Source organism: Protopterus annectens, chromosome 7.part0 (genome assembly GCF_019279795.1).
Source record: "Protopterus annectens isolate FY-2018-M chromosome 7.part0, PAN1.0, whole genome shotgun sequence".
In the NCBI taxonomy this organism is placed as follows: domain Eukaryota; kingdom Metazoa; phylum Chordata; order Ceratodontiformes; family Protopteridae; genus Protopterus; species Protopterus annectens.
In genome coordinates, this window is record NC_056739.1 from 1,496,751,678 (window position 1) to 1,496,769,959 (window position 18,282).

Sequence of the window (18,282 nt, forward strand, 5' to 3'; positions counted from 1 at the left end):
CAACACAGGTCAAGGTTGTTACATCCTTTACCGAGGGTCAGTATGAGCTGGTCCAGGGCATTGGAAATGATGAATCCCAGAAGTGTTGGGCCACTGTACTGGTGCTTGGCTACTTTTTCCAGGTGATGGAGGGGTAGTTGAAGACACATACTATGTTAGTGTTGCTTTGGACAATCATAGATGGCAGGGTGTTGAGGAATGTGCATTGACAGTCTAGGGACATAGATGTGGACCCATAGCAGGTTATGGTCTGGATTGCATTATTACCCCAAGGCAGTTATACCGGAAGTATCTCCAATGCATTATGCTGGGATACTAGTCTGGAGGTGTTCCTAGCCATAATGAATATGGAGACACCACCTGTGGAGGTGTAGGGTGGTCCATGTTGGGGGGCAGGAGTTATAACCCCATAACTGGCAAGTGTGTGTATGTTTGAATCATGTACTGTCTGGCTTATACCATTTTTGACTTGTGTACTAGCCTTCACACTTCCCCTCACCCTATTGAGTAGTCCTGTTGATGTCATCCACCTTAGAAATACCTTTGGACAAGGTGAGAATGGATCAGCTGTGTGGCATGTCTGATAACTGTGTAGCACTGTAGTAACAATAACTAGATAGGCAGGAATTCTAATCACCCTTATAGCAACTGTTTGGATGTTTGTGTGAGAATCATATAGTGTGTGAATTATACCATTTTGACCAGTGTAGTAGCCTTTACACTTTCCCTCACTCCAATTTAGGAGTCCTGTTGATGTCATCCACCTTAGAAGTACCTTTGGAATAGGTGGAAATGTATAACCTCTGTGGCATGTCTGATAACTGCATAGCACTGTAGTAGGAATACCTAAATAGGCAGGAGTTCTAATCCCAATATTGGCAACTGTTTGTATTTGTGAGGATCATATATTGTGTGGCTTATACCATTTTGATGTGTATACCATACACGGCTGGTGACCACCTCCCACTCCCATTACTTTATATAGTGTGGTAACAGCATCTGCCTCACATGCAGCAGGTTAAACCATTGTACAGTCCTCTGTGCAGATGTGTCTGTAATAATCATATGTTTGCAACCTATACATGGTTGGAATTGGTCTGTGTCCCTTAACAATGCTCATATATGTGATATTATAGCCAAATAAGCCACAGTGAGTGTACTGACATGGGTCTATATCAGATGATCGAAAGCTGATAACTTCGAAGCACAAAACCGCAAACTTCAAACCTCTTAAGCTAACAACATCGAATCCACCAAAAAAACCCCCTAATTACCCAAAACAAAAAAAGCACTACCCACACACCCCGGCTACTTAAATATACCAAAGTCTGAGATTGCACTACAGTGCAGTAAAGGGAAATCTTCCCTTCCCACACCCTATGGCAATCTCCATTCTATGGTTCTACATTTTTGAACTTCGAGGTTTGAAGTTCGAAGTTATGTGCTTCGGAGTTATCAGCTTTTGAGCTTATACATAAACCCTACTGACACATATGGCAGCAGGAGGCATCAAACCTGACTGAAACATCATGCTGATATGACATCTGCCACCCTCACAGGTGGCCAGCCTTGTAGGTACAATAGATGACTTCAGATGCTTGGTTTTACAAGTGAATTGTTCCTGTTATGAGTAACATTAAAGGCTGGAAGAGGTGTGGACTGACATATTGTGGTCCTAATTAGTATGTAACAGGAACACCTTGCATCTTTACAGGGGTGTGTACACAATTTATATCCACTGTATACCACTAATGTGTCACACATGTCCCTACCTTAGGCCATTTGTCCAGCCCATTTTGCTGGCCTCTGTCTAGACATCTTGGCACTGATAAGTTGTGAGGTATGCTAAAGGAATGTTGAAATCACGTCAGATAGACCCCAGTGGTGACTACTGTGATGCAGTACAGTTAACCCCAGCACAAGTGAACATGCACAAAAAGCAATATAGCTATTACATAAAGCAATATAGCTATTACTGGTGGTTGTGTGCATGGTAAATTGCATGCCAGGCAACAACCGAACAATGTCATACTCACCAGCTTCAAGCTGCTGTCCCATATGCAGACCAGAGGGTCCTAGGTGGCTGCGAGAGGGAGTTATTGTCAGCAGACTCACATGTGGCCTTGGTACAGGATGGATGCAGCATGTCTGCACATCTACAGTACTAACACCAATAATACACAATGTTCTGTCCTCACCATAGATATACACCTCTGTGCATTAGAAAACCCCATCCACAACTGCAATCAGACCTGACACATGGATGTAGATACAATACAGATACATGTATGTCTGATACATTAGTGTACTAATCCCCACTGGGCCCTTATCTGCACACTCCTCAGTGTGTGTGTGTGTGAAACCCACCTCCACAATGCTTCCCTCAGCTTTATTGCTTGTGTGTTGGTCGGGTGCCCTAAGCTAGGCAAGGAGCTCCTCGATGGGTGTCAGTGGGGGCTGGATGGCTGGGCCCCCACCTATGGCTAGCTGGTTCCTCACTACAGCAGCAGCAACCCATTGATGGGCATGGTAGATGAGGCTGGTGGCCCAATGCTGCACATGCTCATAAGTTCTGCTGTGTAGGCCAGCATCATTTACCCTGTGGATCACACTGTTCCACAGGGCGGTCCTCTCATGCACATCTTCTGCTCTCTGTCCAAATAACAGCGCATAATGTCTAATCACATATTGGATGATTATGTCAGTTTCCCCAATAGAGAATGTAGGTAGATGACAATCTGCATGTTACCTGGAAGACATAAAAAGAAAAAAGGTCACAGGACCTCATACGGTTGTCAAATTGCACATCAGCAGTGGTTATTACTTGTAAATAATCCACACTACACCATAACCCTCCAAGCTATCATGGCTATAGCAGCTTGCATTATACTCCTGGCCCTGAGCTATCTTATTCCCCCTAATGTTGGGCACTTGATTGCATAATCCTCCATTCTCCATTCATTTCTGTGTAGAGGGTTGACAGTGGCCATCTTCCATGTGGATGGTGGCAGGTCTGTGTTTGACTGTGGTGTGTGATGGAGCTGTGACCACATGCCTGAGTTCATGTAGGATGCAGACAGTGATGTTATTATGCCTCATGGTTATATGCTGTTGTTGCCATCAATAGGCAATATGTACATGCTCACCATTTGTGAGGGGAGGAGTGTGGTTGATGTGCATATCCCCCTGTACAACTGGGGTGGACAGGATGGCGATGCTCCCACCTAACCTGTGTGATGCAGGTTGCCTATAACCATGGCATGTGTGTAAGGGGTATTCTTTACCCCCAGTCAGGGTGAATTGTGTTGTTTCCTTTGAGACTTATGTGGAGGCACAGTTGCAATTGTCCTTGGTTGTGTGGATATGTCTGATTTATAGTCATAGTCAGCCTTACAGGAAGTCACCTGCAAACTTACATGCTTGCTCAGATATAGGTGGACTTGCTTCCAAGTTGTTTCCTGCATCTATGTGTCCCTGTACAGCCAGTGTAGCAACCTATTATGTGTTTTTTGTATTGCTGCTGTCCAGCAAAGGGGATTACTCTACCTTGATGGAGGCTGGTTATACAGGTCAAGTACTGCTGAGTCCATATAGCTACAGTGGAAATAAAGGGTACACACCCCTGTTACAATGACTGGTATTTGTGCATTTATGCAGTTGGAACATGACACCACAATAACTCATTTCAAAACAATTCCCACCTGTAAGGTGACCTATAGCCTGTACAATTCAATTGAAAGCATAACAATCTGGTCTGTAAAAACATATGGAAATAATAATCAGTGCAATAAGCCAGTTGAATGAGTTTACACACCCTTAAACTGATATGTTGTGCATGCACCTCTTGAGATGGTTACAGCATTCATTTGTCTTGGTTTGGACTCTAACATCATGGCACATCTTCACTTTGCAATAGTTGCTCACCTTCCTAGAAACACCTTTGATTGTATTTCAATGGGATTGTACAGGTTAGGGGTCACATTCAAGATGAGAAACATTATGAAATGATTTTCTGTGGTCTGATTATCATACAGCACACAAACCTGGCATTCCAATAGGGGTGTGTACACTTGTGATATCCACTGTATATAGGTGTTGATATAACTGGTAGTGGTAGGCATGGACAGAGGGTCATAACACAGTTGGACACTTTGAGTAATACCTGATAATCATGCCTACTCTAGTACCCATATCAGTGTCAGTGCAATGCAACAACCAGTAGTTGTACACATTTATGTCTGTTGTATGCACTGACACTGATATTACTCACATGTGCAACATACACAAGCTATGTACCTGACTGCTTGAAAAAACATGTGATTAGTTTTGTGCCTTCCAGCTGAACATATGCATACATACATGTGCTCAGGGGATACCTGGTATACATTTCTGTTCTATGTTAGTATGGCACACTGTATTTACAGTCTTAATTATGAATTATACTTCTCAACCTGTTATAGCAGTATGTCTGGACAATGGCACACATAAATGGGTGACAAAAGGGACAACAAAACTGATACTGTATTAATATAGCTGCACCATACATTAATACGTTGATTGCACAGTAGGCTTTTACATCACTGTGATAACCTGGAAGATGTCCAACAGTCATAAGTAGGCTATTATGTTGCAATGTCATTTCTCACAGACCTGCCAGTGGTTTGGCTGACATAACACAAGTATATGTGTATGTGACTACAGATAGTCACAAATGTGCTTATTGTCCAGCAGAACACTGTAAAGTTAAATGTTATTGATTCAATATATCATATGCAGTTCAACACACATGTCTGCAACAATACTTTACTATGCAGATGCCCTATATAGGTCTCTTAGCTTCACAAGGCAAACATGTGTCATACTCAAATTCACAGGTAACATGGATATGGACAATATCTGATTAACTGGCCTAGCAGTGGCACAGTCACACCCCAGCAATTGTCATATATGAACTGTCCTTTCCCAGGGTGAGTCAGGCTCCTGAGCTGTGATCCTACCTCGCAACCTCTCAGAGTATCACATCTGGACAAAGCCTAAAATGATGGGGTGACAAATAGGGACAGACTTTAAATATTCCTGTTACAAACATAGGAAGTTTGTAGAATGATACATTTTGTATTACTGTGAATATTCATAAGGATGTGGAGTGTTAAACTCAAGTGTTTGTCATTACTTGATGACGTCAGTCCTCAGTTATTTGCTAGAAAAGTACAGATTTCAGGAGAACAGACAAAAAACTATGATAGGAAAATCTGGACATTCTGTGAAGATATGTACAGTTGAGAGGTATGTCTGTGATCTCTCTCACTGCAGACAGGACCAGATGTTATGGCCATAGCAGCTGTTCAGCAGGACATTAGTACAACAAGTCTTATTGGGAAATATATTCCTCCAAATCATATTTCCCATTATCACAGACCAAGTACTACATTCAATTACATACTTACACGTCCCACTTACCTTTTTTTCTTTCTTCTCTTTTCCAATTTATGTTTTATTTGTTTTCTCTCTCTCTCTCTCTCTCTCTGTGTTCACTACATGGATAGAGATGGTTTGAATAGGTGGTAGCATGGCTTTTTTAGGTGATGCTCATGACCAGGTGATGGCCTATGCACCTACTGGGGTTCCCCGCTTGCTAATTGCATGCAGAGCAGCTGTGTAGTTCTTCCAATAGCCAATGTCATGGCAACACACTCCTATAATTGAGTACTCCATGTGGGCATTGACTCTTTCTCTTACTTGTGAGGAAGACATCCTGGAGTTGTGTGAACTGCTACCTCTTACAACAAGACTTGTGGAGACAAGCCAACTAAATGGTGGAGAGGGTTCAAGACTTGGGGGCAGAATGTGAGTATTACTGTTATATGTTTGGAATACTGCAAGTTTAACAGAGTTTGTCTGCACATGCTACTTCTGCATGTGTTTCAGTTTGACAAAGTTCTGTCTCTGCATAGCTCTCAACTGTAGGGCCATCCACATAATGGCAAAGGTTAGCCTATTATGTTTGGTCTGTTCCCCAGACAGGTGTTCTTGGCAAATCAGTAGAATACTCTGGTGATTGTATTGTGTAAATGGTAACATCCATTTGTTTTTCTGACTTTATATCCCTCAAAAAAGATGTGTTACAACAAACCCTGTAACACCAGCAACTTTTTCAGTGTATAACAGCAATAATTTAAGCATGTCCATCTATTTGGGTCTCTGTCCATCAATTATGTCAGGCTTTGTCCAGATGTCATGCAGTAGGAGGTAGATAGGTATACTGGTCTGTCATTATTTAGTGCTGTCATTCCTGCTGAGGGGAAAGGCTGAGAAACGTTGAAGTCTATATACTCAAGAGGTTGGTGTACAGAGAATGCTCTTAGATTCCCTTGTAACATATTTTATGTGGGGGTCAGTAACACATGTTTTAAAACTAGGCTGTTAGAACATGTGAGACATATTACTGATATGAAATATGACAGTTCTATAGCAGTACATTTGAATAAATCTCATCATGGGGACAGTAGTGGGTTCCAAGGTACTGTTTTTGAAAAAGTCTGTTCCTCAGTTTGATGAAACATTCATAAAAGGACAATTATTATGTACAGACTCAATGTATTAATATTAACTATGATACTTTATCCCGTAGGGTGTTAAATGAGGAGTGTAATTGGAGGCTGTGTATTTAATTGTGTAATTAAGTGTTAATTGATTCTTTTGATTAAGGCATGTATTTATGGTAATGTTTTACTCCTTGAAGGCTTTGGCTAAGACATCAGAGTATAATAAACCTGTGTGAATTACTGGCTGGTTGTATTTTTCTTTACTACAGCCAGACATTTTATTTGTTTTGCTAAGAGGTTGTTGTATGTCTGGCCATTGTGTATGGCCTATCATGATTTTGTAGCAGTGTACTGTTCACTTATTTATTTGGACTGTTGGGGTGCAGATGTGAGTGTCATGACTGCTTTTGTATCCATCTGTGCATGCTGCCCCAGTTATGGGTGTTCTATCAGCAGCATACACTTGTATGGGCATTTTTTGACATGTATGCACACACACACACACACACATATATATATATATATATATATATATATATATATATATATATATATATATATATATATACATACATATATATATATATATATATATATATATATATATATATATATGTGTGTGTGTGTGTGTGTGTGTGGGTGTGTGCGTGTGTGTGTGTGCGTATATATATATATATATATATATATATATATATATATATATATATGTATATATTTGTGTGTATATACATGCATATACACCCACCTCAGTATTTATTGGCAATATATTTATATATTATTGTATACATATATGGATCTCCCTCGATATCTCTCTCTCTATGCATGCTTCTATTCAGATATATATATTTATAGATACCATCCCTTCCTAATTGCACAGTGTCTGTTTCCTATTGTAAACTGGCTGTAAAGAAGGTTATGTTTGAGAAAACATCCTAAAACTATACAGCTGAGGTGGCTTACTGGTAAATTGCTTTGACTATGGTGTGCAGGGTCCTGGGTGCAAGGGCTACTTATTATGTTGCTAGGCAGAACAATAACTGTTGGATACAGAGTGATTAAGGCAGTTTTAAGTGGGATTGCATGGGTTTGCATGACGGTAAGCAGTGCTAATGCATGGTTAAATGAATAGGCGCTTACACTGTGTAAGCTTCACTTACCACTGTACAAATATGCTTAGCATTTACATTTAAGCAATGCTGAAACTTGCTGAGCATAGCTTAGCCCTGTTAACCAGTGATCAAATTCCAATCTGATAAAATAGCAGGGTAATGACATCTTTAATAACTGTATTTAATTTCCTCTGCATAACATGCTTCTATATGCTGTCATTACAGTAGCAAGGAGTGTGTCTATACTTTATGGGATAGCTGGGTATACATGGGCAGTATCATAGTCTTTTCTCTTTGTATTTGTTTCAGACATGGGTAGTATCCCAGGTTATATGCAGTCTCACTTACATGTTACACCAGCTACAGTGCACTGGCTGACAAAAATAGTTTAAAACATATTGTATCATTACGTTAGTTAGTACTTTTAACAGTGCTTTTCCAAGTAAGAGTAAATTGCAGATTGTAGTACCAGAACCATAAAACCCAGCATGCAAAGCTGGGACTCTGAGTATTGACTATCTTGTTGTTGGTGTTTGAGCTGCATTTTTTTATGTATCTTCTATTGGATATTGATCTGATATGTTGATAGTAACTGTAGACTACTATGTTTTTTGGACATGTCATTGAGGACTGCTGTCATATAATAATGGCATACCTTTCATTTTTAGATGTCTGCCTTTCATAACATTCATCCTAATGTATAACCTGTTGGCTATCTACTTTCTGTCTGTCCTCTGTACAGATGTGCAGATGTCAGGTATTGCTAAGGCCATACCACTATGTAGGTGCCCACATTGTATTGTGCTGTGGGCCTGGACACTGCTGCTAGTCCCAATATATGGGACTTTCCTTAATGTGGGCCTTGCCCCATTTCCTTGCCTGTGTGATGGACATTACAATGGTGGTGGCCTAAAGATTTACATACAGTAGGTGGCAATACATCACAGGACAGGTCATGTGGAGACATCCAAACAACATGGGGGACATATCCCCAGATTTGTGAAGAGATTCTATGTCATCAGTGCTGTTATACACATGGCAGATTGATAGATTGACAGAGTTTGTGTGGACATGCATTTAATGAGTGACTTCACGACTGACAGTGATATGTCTCTGACATACCTCTCCACTGGCATACTGTCCACAGATTGGCCACATGTCTGCCTGTTATGTTTTGTCTGTTCCCCAGACAGTTGGTGTCTTTGAATCAGTCATGGACTCTGGGGAATGTAGTCAGTAAATACTCACATCTATTGATATTACCAATGTCATAGTCCTCATAAAGGATGTTACAACAAACCTAGTAACATCAACTGTCTCAATGTATGACAGCAATATGTCTAATCTACCCCTGTGTTTGTGCCTCTGTCCCCAAAGGATGTCAGGCTTTGTCCAGATGTCAATGAGGTGCAGACATATTTATTATCATTATGTCTTGACTTCATTCCTGCTACCATCCTAGTGATGCAGTAGACCCACAGACGTGTCAGGGAAGAGGCCTTAGATATGAGTCCTGAGCCTGTACATTCTGAGTGAACAGTACATGTGAGAGGCTTGTGTATGTCTGGCCATTGTTAATAAACGGTCATGATTGTGTACACATGTCATGTGTACATGTTATTTGGGCGGTGTATGGAGGGGGTGGATGTAAGTGTTATGGCTCCTTCTTTATCTGACTGTGCATGCTGCTCCAGTTTCCACTGATCTATTGGCTGTATGTGTTTGTAGGGGCAGACTAAGGCATGTCCTGTACCAGGGTCAGGATCCACACTACACTGAGAATTGGGACTGTATATGTAGGGCTAGTGTGTGAGTGGCAAACAATGATGTATTTGTTCACACAGTCCGTATACTCTACAGTTCACTTGACTTACTGGTATGTGACTGTGGTGATGTTGTTTGTGGGTATGCACTTTCACACTAGTGTCTGTTTGTCACTGCTTTTACATCCCTGTAGTGCCTGATATATTTGCAAATACACATGTTATTACCCATAGCAGATGTCCTAATTCAATTACTTGTGCTATTTCAGTAAATATATGTTAGAGCACACAGGAGGATGTTACTACAGCAACACTGTTAGCTTCTCTATGCCAGTACTTCAGATACATCACCATTTTCATGGCTTCCACCCACCACTTTGTCAGCTTTGGTCCAGATTCATTACAGAATGGGGTTCTGAGCATACCTGTCAACTGACTGGATTGTTTCAGGATGTCTAGGTTTATTCCTCATATTTCTGGTCTGTTTTACAGATAATTATCATTTCTCTGGTAAATCACTGTAATGATATGATTGTTGTCAGAAAATGAGGACATACATTTCATTTACCTACTTCACATCCATCAGAATATGTATGTTAAAACAAACTGTGTCACTCTGTCAAGAACAGTACAGGGGATAATGACCTCTTTCTTCCTGGATGCTAATGCATTAGTACTGAGATGTGCCACATAGAAGGACTTTGTGACCACAGTGGCAATGTGTTGATCAAGAGACATTGCTGTCATCCTGTGTACCCAGATCTCTTATAATGCCTTCTTTGTTCAGGGGACTACCATCAATGTGGTAAATCATGGGAACAGGGTTTTCCACAAAGGGAATGACAACACACTTTCTGACATTGAGCTTAAGACCATGGCTCTGACACCAGTCATTGGTCTCAGTGAGGCCTTTCAGTAGGATGCCAACATCACTTGTGTAGTTAATAATAGCGCCCAACTTGCAATTGTCTGCAAACTTTGTCAGCCAGAGTCCCTTCATGTTGGCATGGACTTCAGAGAAGTTAATACCAAACCTGAGAGGACCCAGGACAGAACCCTGTGGGACTCCACTTATGACCGCTCAGCAGTCTGACTTGGGGTCAGCTACTTCCACACTGTGAGTCCTATCTGTGACCCAGTTTGCAACCCACCTAGTGATATTGGGGTTGATGCCTAGCTTAGTGAGTTTTTATAGTTTCATAGTTTCATAGTTCAATACTAGGCTATCTGCCCTGAAGCATTTGCAAGCCTAGCCCTAGAGATGTGGCTTTCGCCACCCCATGTGGTGGTACTAAGGTATATAGAATAAATGTAGAGTACTGTGCCTTTGTCTAGTAGTGACACATTGAAGACCCCCTTACTTATTAAAATTAGTTTACTGTGCCTCTGTTAAGTAACGATACAGGGGTGACCCCCGGGGTAAACCTACGATCTTCCATCCACTCATCAAGATTTCTCTTGAAGAGAGACAGTGAGGGGCTCTGCCTAACATGGACTTGGATTTTGTTCCAGAGTACGGGAAGCCTCTGAGTTATGAATCTGTCTCTCCAGCATGTTCTATTCATGTTTGTACTGAGGTTTAAATCTTTGGCTCTCATGGTTCTTATGGATTTTGATTTTTTGAGGTGGAGCATGTCCATCAATTCCTGGTTGGACATGGCCTTGTATGTCAGGTACAGATCACCTCTGAGCAGGCGGTATGCTACTGAATAGAGCTGGAGTTTCTTTAGCCTGGCAGCATATGACATATGTTGGAAACCCTTGATCCTCTTGGTGAGGTACTTCTGGGGACTCTCCGCTGTTGTAAGTGCCGGGTGAGCTACATACCAAATGGGGCATTGTACTCAATCATGGGCCTGATAAGGGAGGAGTACAGGGGCACGATGACCTCCTTTGATCTGGATGTGAACCCCTTCATGATAAGGTGGGCAAGGTAGAAAGTCTTTCTAACCACTTTGGCAACGTGGGTGTCAAATGAGAGGTCACTATCAACTTGGGTCCCCAGGTCTCTGATTACTTTTTCGGTACTTAATGGGTTACTGTCTATGTGATAATTTGTGGGTATTTTGTTTTTCCCAAAGGGGATGACTATACATTTCTTGGCATTCAGTTTAAGGCCGTGATTCTGGCATCAGTTGTCCGTTTTGGTGAGGCCTTTCTGTAGGATGTATGTGTCAGCTGGTGTATCGACTATGGCGCCTAGTTTGCAGTCATCTGCGAACTTTGTCAGCCACAACCCTCCCATGTTTACTTTCACATCTGAGAAGTAAATGCCACACAAGAGGGGTCCCAGGACAGAGCCCTGTGGGACACCACTTGTGACTGGCTTTGAGTCTGACATGGCTCCCACAATCTTGACTTTATGGGTTCTGTTCTTTATCCAGTTTGCAACCCATCTTGTGACATATGGATTTACTTTTAAGCTGTTTAGCTTTTCTATGATCCCCGAGTGGGGTATTGCGTCGAAGGCTTTAGCCAAGTCCAGGTAGGCTGTATGGACTGCCTTGCCCTCATCAATGGCTCTAGTGACTGTTTTGAAAAAGTCAACCAGGTTCAAAAGGCAGGATCTGCCTTTTACAAAGCCAAACTGGGTGGGATCAAGTGTCTGTAGGTCCCCAATGTCGTTGTTTATGCATTCCATAATAATTCTTTCCATAGCTTTGCAAACCGGGCTGGTCAAGCTTATGGGGCAGTAGTTCCCTGGGCCTGTAGTGGAGCCTCCCTTGTGGAGTGGTACCACTGTTGCTGTACACCAGTGTTCAGGTACATATCCTGTAGTAAGGCTAAGGTTAAATAACATTTTTATATGCGGGTTTAGCTCCTCTTGGAGTTCACGTATCACGCAGCCGGGGATACCATCAGGTCCCATAGATGCTGTGTTTTTTGCTTTGTTGAGGGCGGTTCTCACATGGACATCAGAGATGACAGGGAGGTTACATTCAGCTGGGATGAGTATTTCTTCTTTTGGAGGTGATGGAGGGGAGAAATTTGCACTGAACCTGTCTGCCAGAATGTTGGCAATATCTGTGGGTTCGGTAAATTTTTTGTTGTTGTGTACTAACTCTGAGCATATCTGAGTGTTTCTGCCCAGGTTTCTAACATAACTGAAGAATGCCTTGTGGTTATCTTTAGTGTCCTTGGCGATTTTTCTCTCAAAGTTGGCCTTGGATATTTTTATGAGAGAACTTAGCTTTCTACTAGTGCTGATCAGAGATGCCTTCCCTTTATGGGATTTTGCTCTGTCTTCCAGTAGCTTCCTTCTTTTGTTATACAATTTGTTTATGGCTGGGGTCCACCAGACAGGATGCTTTCCTTTGGTGGAGAGGGTCTTGGTTTTATTTGGGATTGCACGATCCATGCATTCTTGGAGATGTCTGTAGAAAGCATTTGTATAGGATTCAGCATTGTGGGATGTGGTTTCCATTGGCCCTGAGGGCTTAAATGATACCATCTCAGTCTTGAGAAGTGTAAAGTCGGCTTTTGAGAAGTTTCTCACTGTAGTCTTTTGTGCTGGGGGTGGAGGTGGTAAATGTATATCCAGGGTGATTAGTTTGTGGTCAGATCTCACCAGTGAGGGCAATACTTCTGGTGTGGAGCATTTTGTCCCCATGTTTGTTATGATCAGATCTAGTATATTATCCCCCCTTGTGGGAGAGGTGACTAGTTGTTCCATTGCATTTGAGTTTATGAATTCCAGGAACCTTTGGGCTAGAGTGTTAGGGCTAGAATAATGCACCCAGTCTATGTTAGGGTAGTTGAAGTCTCCCAATATGATGGTATTTGGTGAGACATTCATATCTTCCAATGTCTTCAGGAAGGCTGAGTGGGGTTCTTGAGATTGGGAGGGTGGTCTGTAACATGCAACCAGTTGTATAGCAGTTTTGCCTACAGTTAGCTGCACCTGGATGGTCTCCGATGCTTCATGAGTTGCCACTAACCTAGAGGTGTGGGTGTCCTTGATGAATATGGACACTCCCCCTCCCTTTGTGGTTCGGCCCGGGTTTTGGGGCCGAAAAGCATGATATGAGTTAAAGCCTGGTAGTGCTGGGGTGCTCTCAGGAGCCTTGAACCAGGTCTCGGTTACAGCACAGACATCGATGTTCTCCATACTGAGGAGTGCTTTGAGAGCCTGCATCTTGAGATTTAGACTTCTGACGTTGAGCAGCATTACTATTAATTTTATTCCATTTTTGTTTTCTAAGGAGGTGGGTTTGTCTTTTGAGCCTTGCCTAAAAAAGGCACTATGGGGGTGGCAAGAGCCTTAGCCAATATCCGGAAGCCCAGTGGTGACAGGTGCAAGCCGTCCCTTGCGAAGCAATGTGGCTTGTCCAGCATGTCATCCCAAGCAGACAGACATTGGATCCCCCTAGAATGACACCAGTAATTGAGCCAATTATTAAAGCTGATCATCTTGTATTTGTATTGTGGCATAATTCTTGGTGAGGGCAGGATGCTGCTCAGGGTCAGGGTCATACCAGCCTAGGCTACATAATCAGAGAGCTCCTCAATGTCTCTTTTCATGTAGTCCAAGGAGGTACGTCTCAGGTCATTCATGCCGGCATGGACAACGATGGAGTCATATTTGTACGTGCTTTTGAGTGACCTGAGTGCGTGTGTTATATGGTGGATCCTAGCCCCCTATAGGCAGCTTACCATTACCCTCTCCTTGCTCAGCCTGGTAAGTGGGACGTCAGTGTGTCTGACTATAGTGTTGCATGTGTTATGTTTTGAGGTGGTGGATTTTTGGGTGTCTGCTTTGGGAGCCTCTGTTGTTTTGGTAAGTTTTTTAATAGAGCCTCCGAGTATGTTTTTGTGTTATTATGTGTTTGATTTGCAGTTGGGGTAGGTCTATGTGTGACTGGGTTTGTTGTGTGTGTGGTTACCTTCTCCTCCTGTCTGGTCTTGCCAGTCCTGAGTTGAGAGAGTTCATCCTCCAGTTTGGCTATATAGTTGCATCTCTCACATGTATTTGTGTTTGTTGGGAGGAGGAGAGGGTTGTCTGTGTACATGAGACAATTATAGCATTGTCTCAAGATTCCCAGATTAACCAGCTGAGCAGGAGAAGATGCTAGCAATCTACAACTCGACATGCTAGAATATTATAAGAGAGTGCTATGCCTTTAAGGGAAGTGGTTGGGGTGGTAGGTGGATGTAGTGCTACTTGAGTTTGAGAGTGCTTGTTTAGAAGAGTAGCTTAGAGAACAAGTGCTATGCTTATAATATAATGAGTAGACTGGTTATTCTAAGAGTAGAGCTTTCTAAGGGAAAATTTGAAGAGCAGACTTGGCGGAGCCAGGAAAAGTTTAACACTGTTTAACTGGTGCTGCGCTATGCGCACAATTGCGCAAAGCCGCGCTAATGCAGATTTTAAACAGGGAACTTGAAAAGAGCTAGAAATGGTCCAAAACAACCAATTACTACAGCTCTTGTGCTGAGGTCACTTCCTTCAGGGACAGATAGGCTGCTCAAGGCTCCCCACTCCCACTGGTGAGCAAAGAAACGTCCTTCTTATCCAAGTAAGTTAATGGACAAAACAGGAACTACACCACAGCCCAGAATACAGCAAAGCCTGTAAACTGGTCTAAACTAGTCGAGGAGAGGCAGGAAAACAAGGATTATTTTTTGTTTTTTTTTTTTTAGATAGAAAACACTCAGAAATACAGAAGGCAGCAATAAATCAGTTACACAGGCTAGCACACTTTAGTGGGCAACCTCAATAGTTAAATTAAACAAACAAACACAGATTTTCGATTAATTTTCAACCAGGTAAACTTTTAAGTGCAGATACTATAAAATGCAGCAAACAGTTAAAAAAACAGTATAAGCTTGTTTAAAATAAGCAAGAGAAAGTATTCCAAGTAAAAAACAGAAAAAAATACTTAAATCTGGAAAGTAGTCGCTTTTCTCAGTTCTCTGTAGCTAGGACCACTCTGCAGGAACATGTGGAGCTGTCTCTGAGTAGTATAGCCAGAAAAAAACACTCTGAGGTGGATTTTAAACAGGGAACTTGAAAAGAGTTAGAAATGGTCCAAAACAACCAATTACTACAGCTCTTGTGCTGAGTTCACTTCCCTCAGGGACAGATAGGCTGTTCAAGGCTCCCCACTCCCACTGGTGAGCAAAGAAACTTCCTTCTTATCCAAGTAAGGTAATGGACAACACAGGAACTACACCACAGCCCAGATTATAGCAAAGCCTGTAAACTGGTCTAAACTAGTCGAGGAGAGGCGGGAAAACAAGGATTATTTTTTTGTTTTTTTTGCATGATTGCTTAGTGGGGAATGTTATCAAAGGCTTTGGCCAGATCAAGGTAGGCTGTATGTGCCACCTTACCTTCATCCACAGCTCAGGTGACTGATGCCAAGAAGTTGACCAGGTTGATTGAGCAGTTATGACGTACCCTTCACAAAAGTAAACTGTGTGGGATCCTGAGTCTGCAGATTCCCATATCCCTGTTTATTATGTGCCTGATGATGCATTCCACAGCTTTGCATAACATAGATGCCAGGCAGTTGGTGCGGTATTTCCCAGGGTCTGTAGTCACACCTCATTTGTGGAGAGGGGTGACTGTAGCAGTGCACAATTCAGTAGGGACAAAGCCTTAGGTGAGGCTGTGCTTGAACAGGGCACACAGACGAGGTGCCAGGCCGCTATGTAGTTCATGTAGAACACAGCCAAGGATATTGTCAGGCCCCATAGAAGCTGTATTCTTGATCTTGGACAGTGATGTTTTAAACTGTGCAGCAGTAATACTGGGTACCTGGCAGTGTACTGGTATTGTGATTGGTCCTTGTGGCGGGGGTAAAGTTTGCACTCAATATGTCAGCCAGTATATTGGCAATATTTGTTGGCTCAGTCTAGAAAGTACCATTGTCTAGTAGCTTAGAACAAATCTTGGCATTGCCATGGAGATTCTTTATATAACTTTATGAGGCTTTGTGGTTGTCATTACTATGTGCTCCAATTCTGTTGTCACCGCTAACTTGGTAGTATTTGATGTGGGATCTCAACTTTTAATTGAAGCTGATAAGGTTTTTTTTCCAGTGTTGGGACTTCACCTTATTCCATATTAGTTCCCTCCTTCTGTTGTACAGTTTCTTTATGGCCAGGGACCACCACATCGCTTTCCTTGTTTTGGAGGTGAGGGCCCTGGTTCAATTGGATATGATGGTATCCATGCATTTGTGTATGTGTTTATAGTGCATTGTTGTTTGATTCAGCAGTTATGCAAGTAGTCTCCATTTGTGTGGCTGCCGTGAGGCTAGCCACCTCTGTTTTTATGAGGCCATAGTTAGCTTTGGACAGGCTTTTCATGGTAGTTACCTTTGCAATGGGTGAGGCTGTGGATTTCCAAAGGTGATTAATTTGTGTTAAGATGTAACAAGGGAGGAGTTGACTACTGCCATAGAGCAACCTTCACCCATGTTAGCAAGGACCAGGTCGATGTGATGGGCATGTGCATGGGTACATGAGTAGCTTTCCCAGTTAATGGTGAGGTAGTTGAAGTCAACCAGTATGAGAGTGTTAGGTTGGACACTAATATTTTCAAGGGTGTTTCGGGACATGGAGTGTGAGTCTTGGGACATGTTTGGGGACATATAGCAGGCTACAACCTGAACCACTGTCTTATCCAATGTTAGCTACACCTGCAGGATCTGTAATGCATAACGCTGGTCTACCACTCTGGAGGTGTGTGCATCCTTAATGAATATGGAAATACCACCACCTTATGGAAATACCACCACTTTTGGTGCTTCAATCCAAGTTCTGCAGCCAAAAGTTGTGTAATGAGTTATAGGCTGGTAGTGCAGGGGTGATTCCTGCTACCTTTCACCAGGTCTGTGTTGCACAGATGTCATTGTTCACCATTTTAAGGGATGCATCCACTGAGTGCATTTTTCAGATTTAGACTTATAGTGTGCAGCAGCATGACCCTCAGATTGCATGTGTTTGTAGCTGTCATATATTTCTGTATATTTATACATATATGTATATATATATATATATATATATATATATATATATATATATATATATGGGTCTACTGCAAATGGTCAAATTCCCACAATCTCGAACTTCATATGGCCCACCCCATATGATCGAGGTTGTGAAAGCTCCACTGCACTTCATGGAGATTTGCATACAACGCGTAACGGGAATATTTCCCATTACTGCACTGTAGTGCAATCTCAGAGTTGGTATATTTAAGTAGGGTGGTTTTGGGGGGCTTGCCCCCTGCAAAATACTGATTTTATCAGTATTTCTTTTGTTTTTTGCTGGTTCAGAAAACCGGCTTTTGTGATTATGCACTTTTGCGGTAGTGCAGTTTCGCTCTGGAATTTCAAGCATGCAGCATAGACCATATATACGTATATATATATATATATGTATTTATTCACTTATATATATATATAGATATATATATATATATATAGATATATATATATATGTGTGTGTATGTATGTATGCATATATGTAGATATAAAAGAGGATGTATATCTGTATATATATATATATATATATATATATATATATATTTTTATATATATATATATATATATATATATATATATATATATATATATATATATATATTTGTCCACATATATGCATGTCGATACAGATATACATGTATATATAAAGAACCTAACTGATTCTACAGACTCCTTTCCCTACTGTTGAATAACTGTACTAACTGATATGTTTGGAATGTCATCACTGTTTTATAGAGTTCAGATGGTGTAATGGTACATTGCTTTGATTGTAGTTTACAGGGCTCTGGGTTCCAGACTTGGCAGGCCTTATTATTTTGTTGCAAGGCAGAACAGTTCTGCTGGGGTTCATAGGTTCTTATGTTGGTACTAG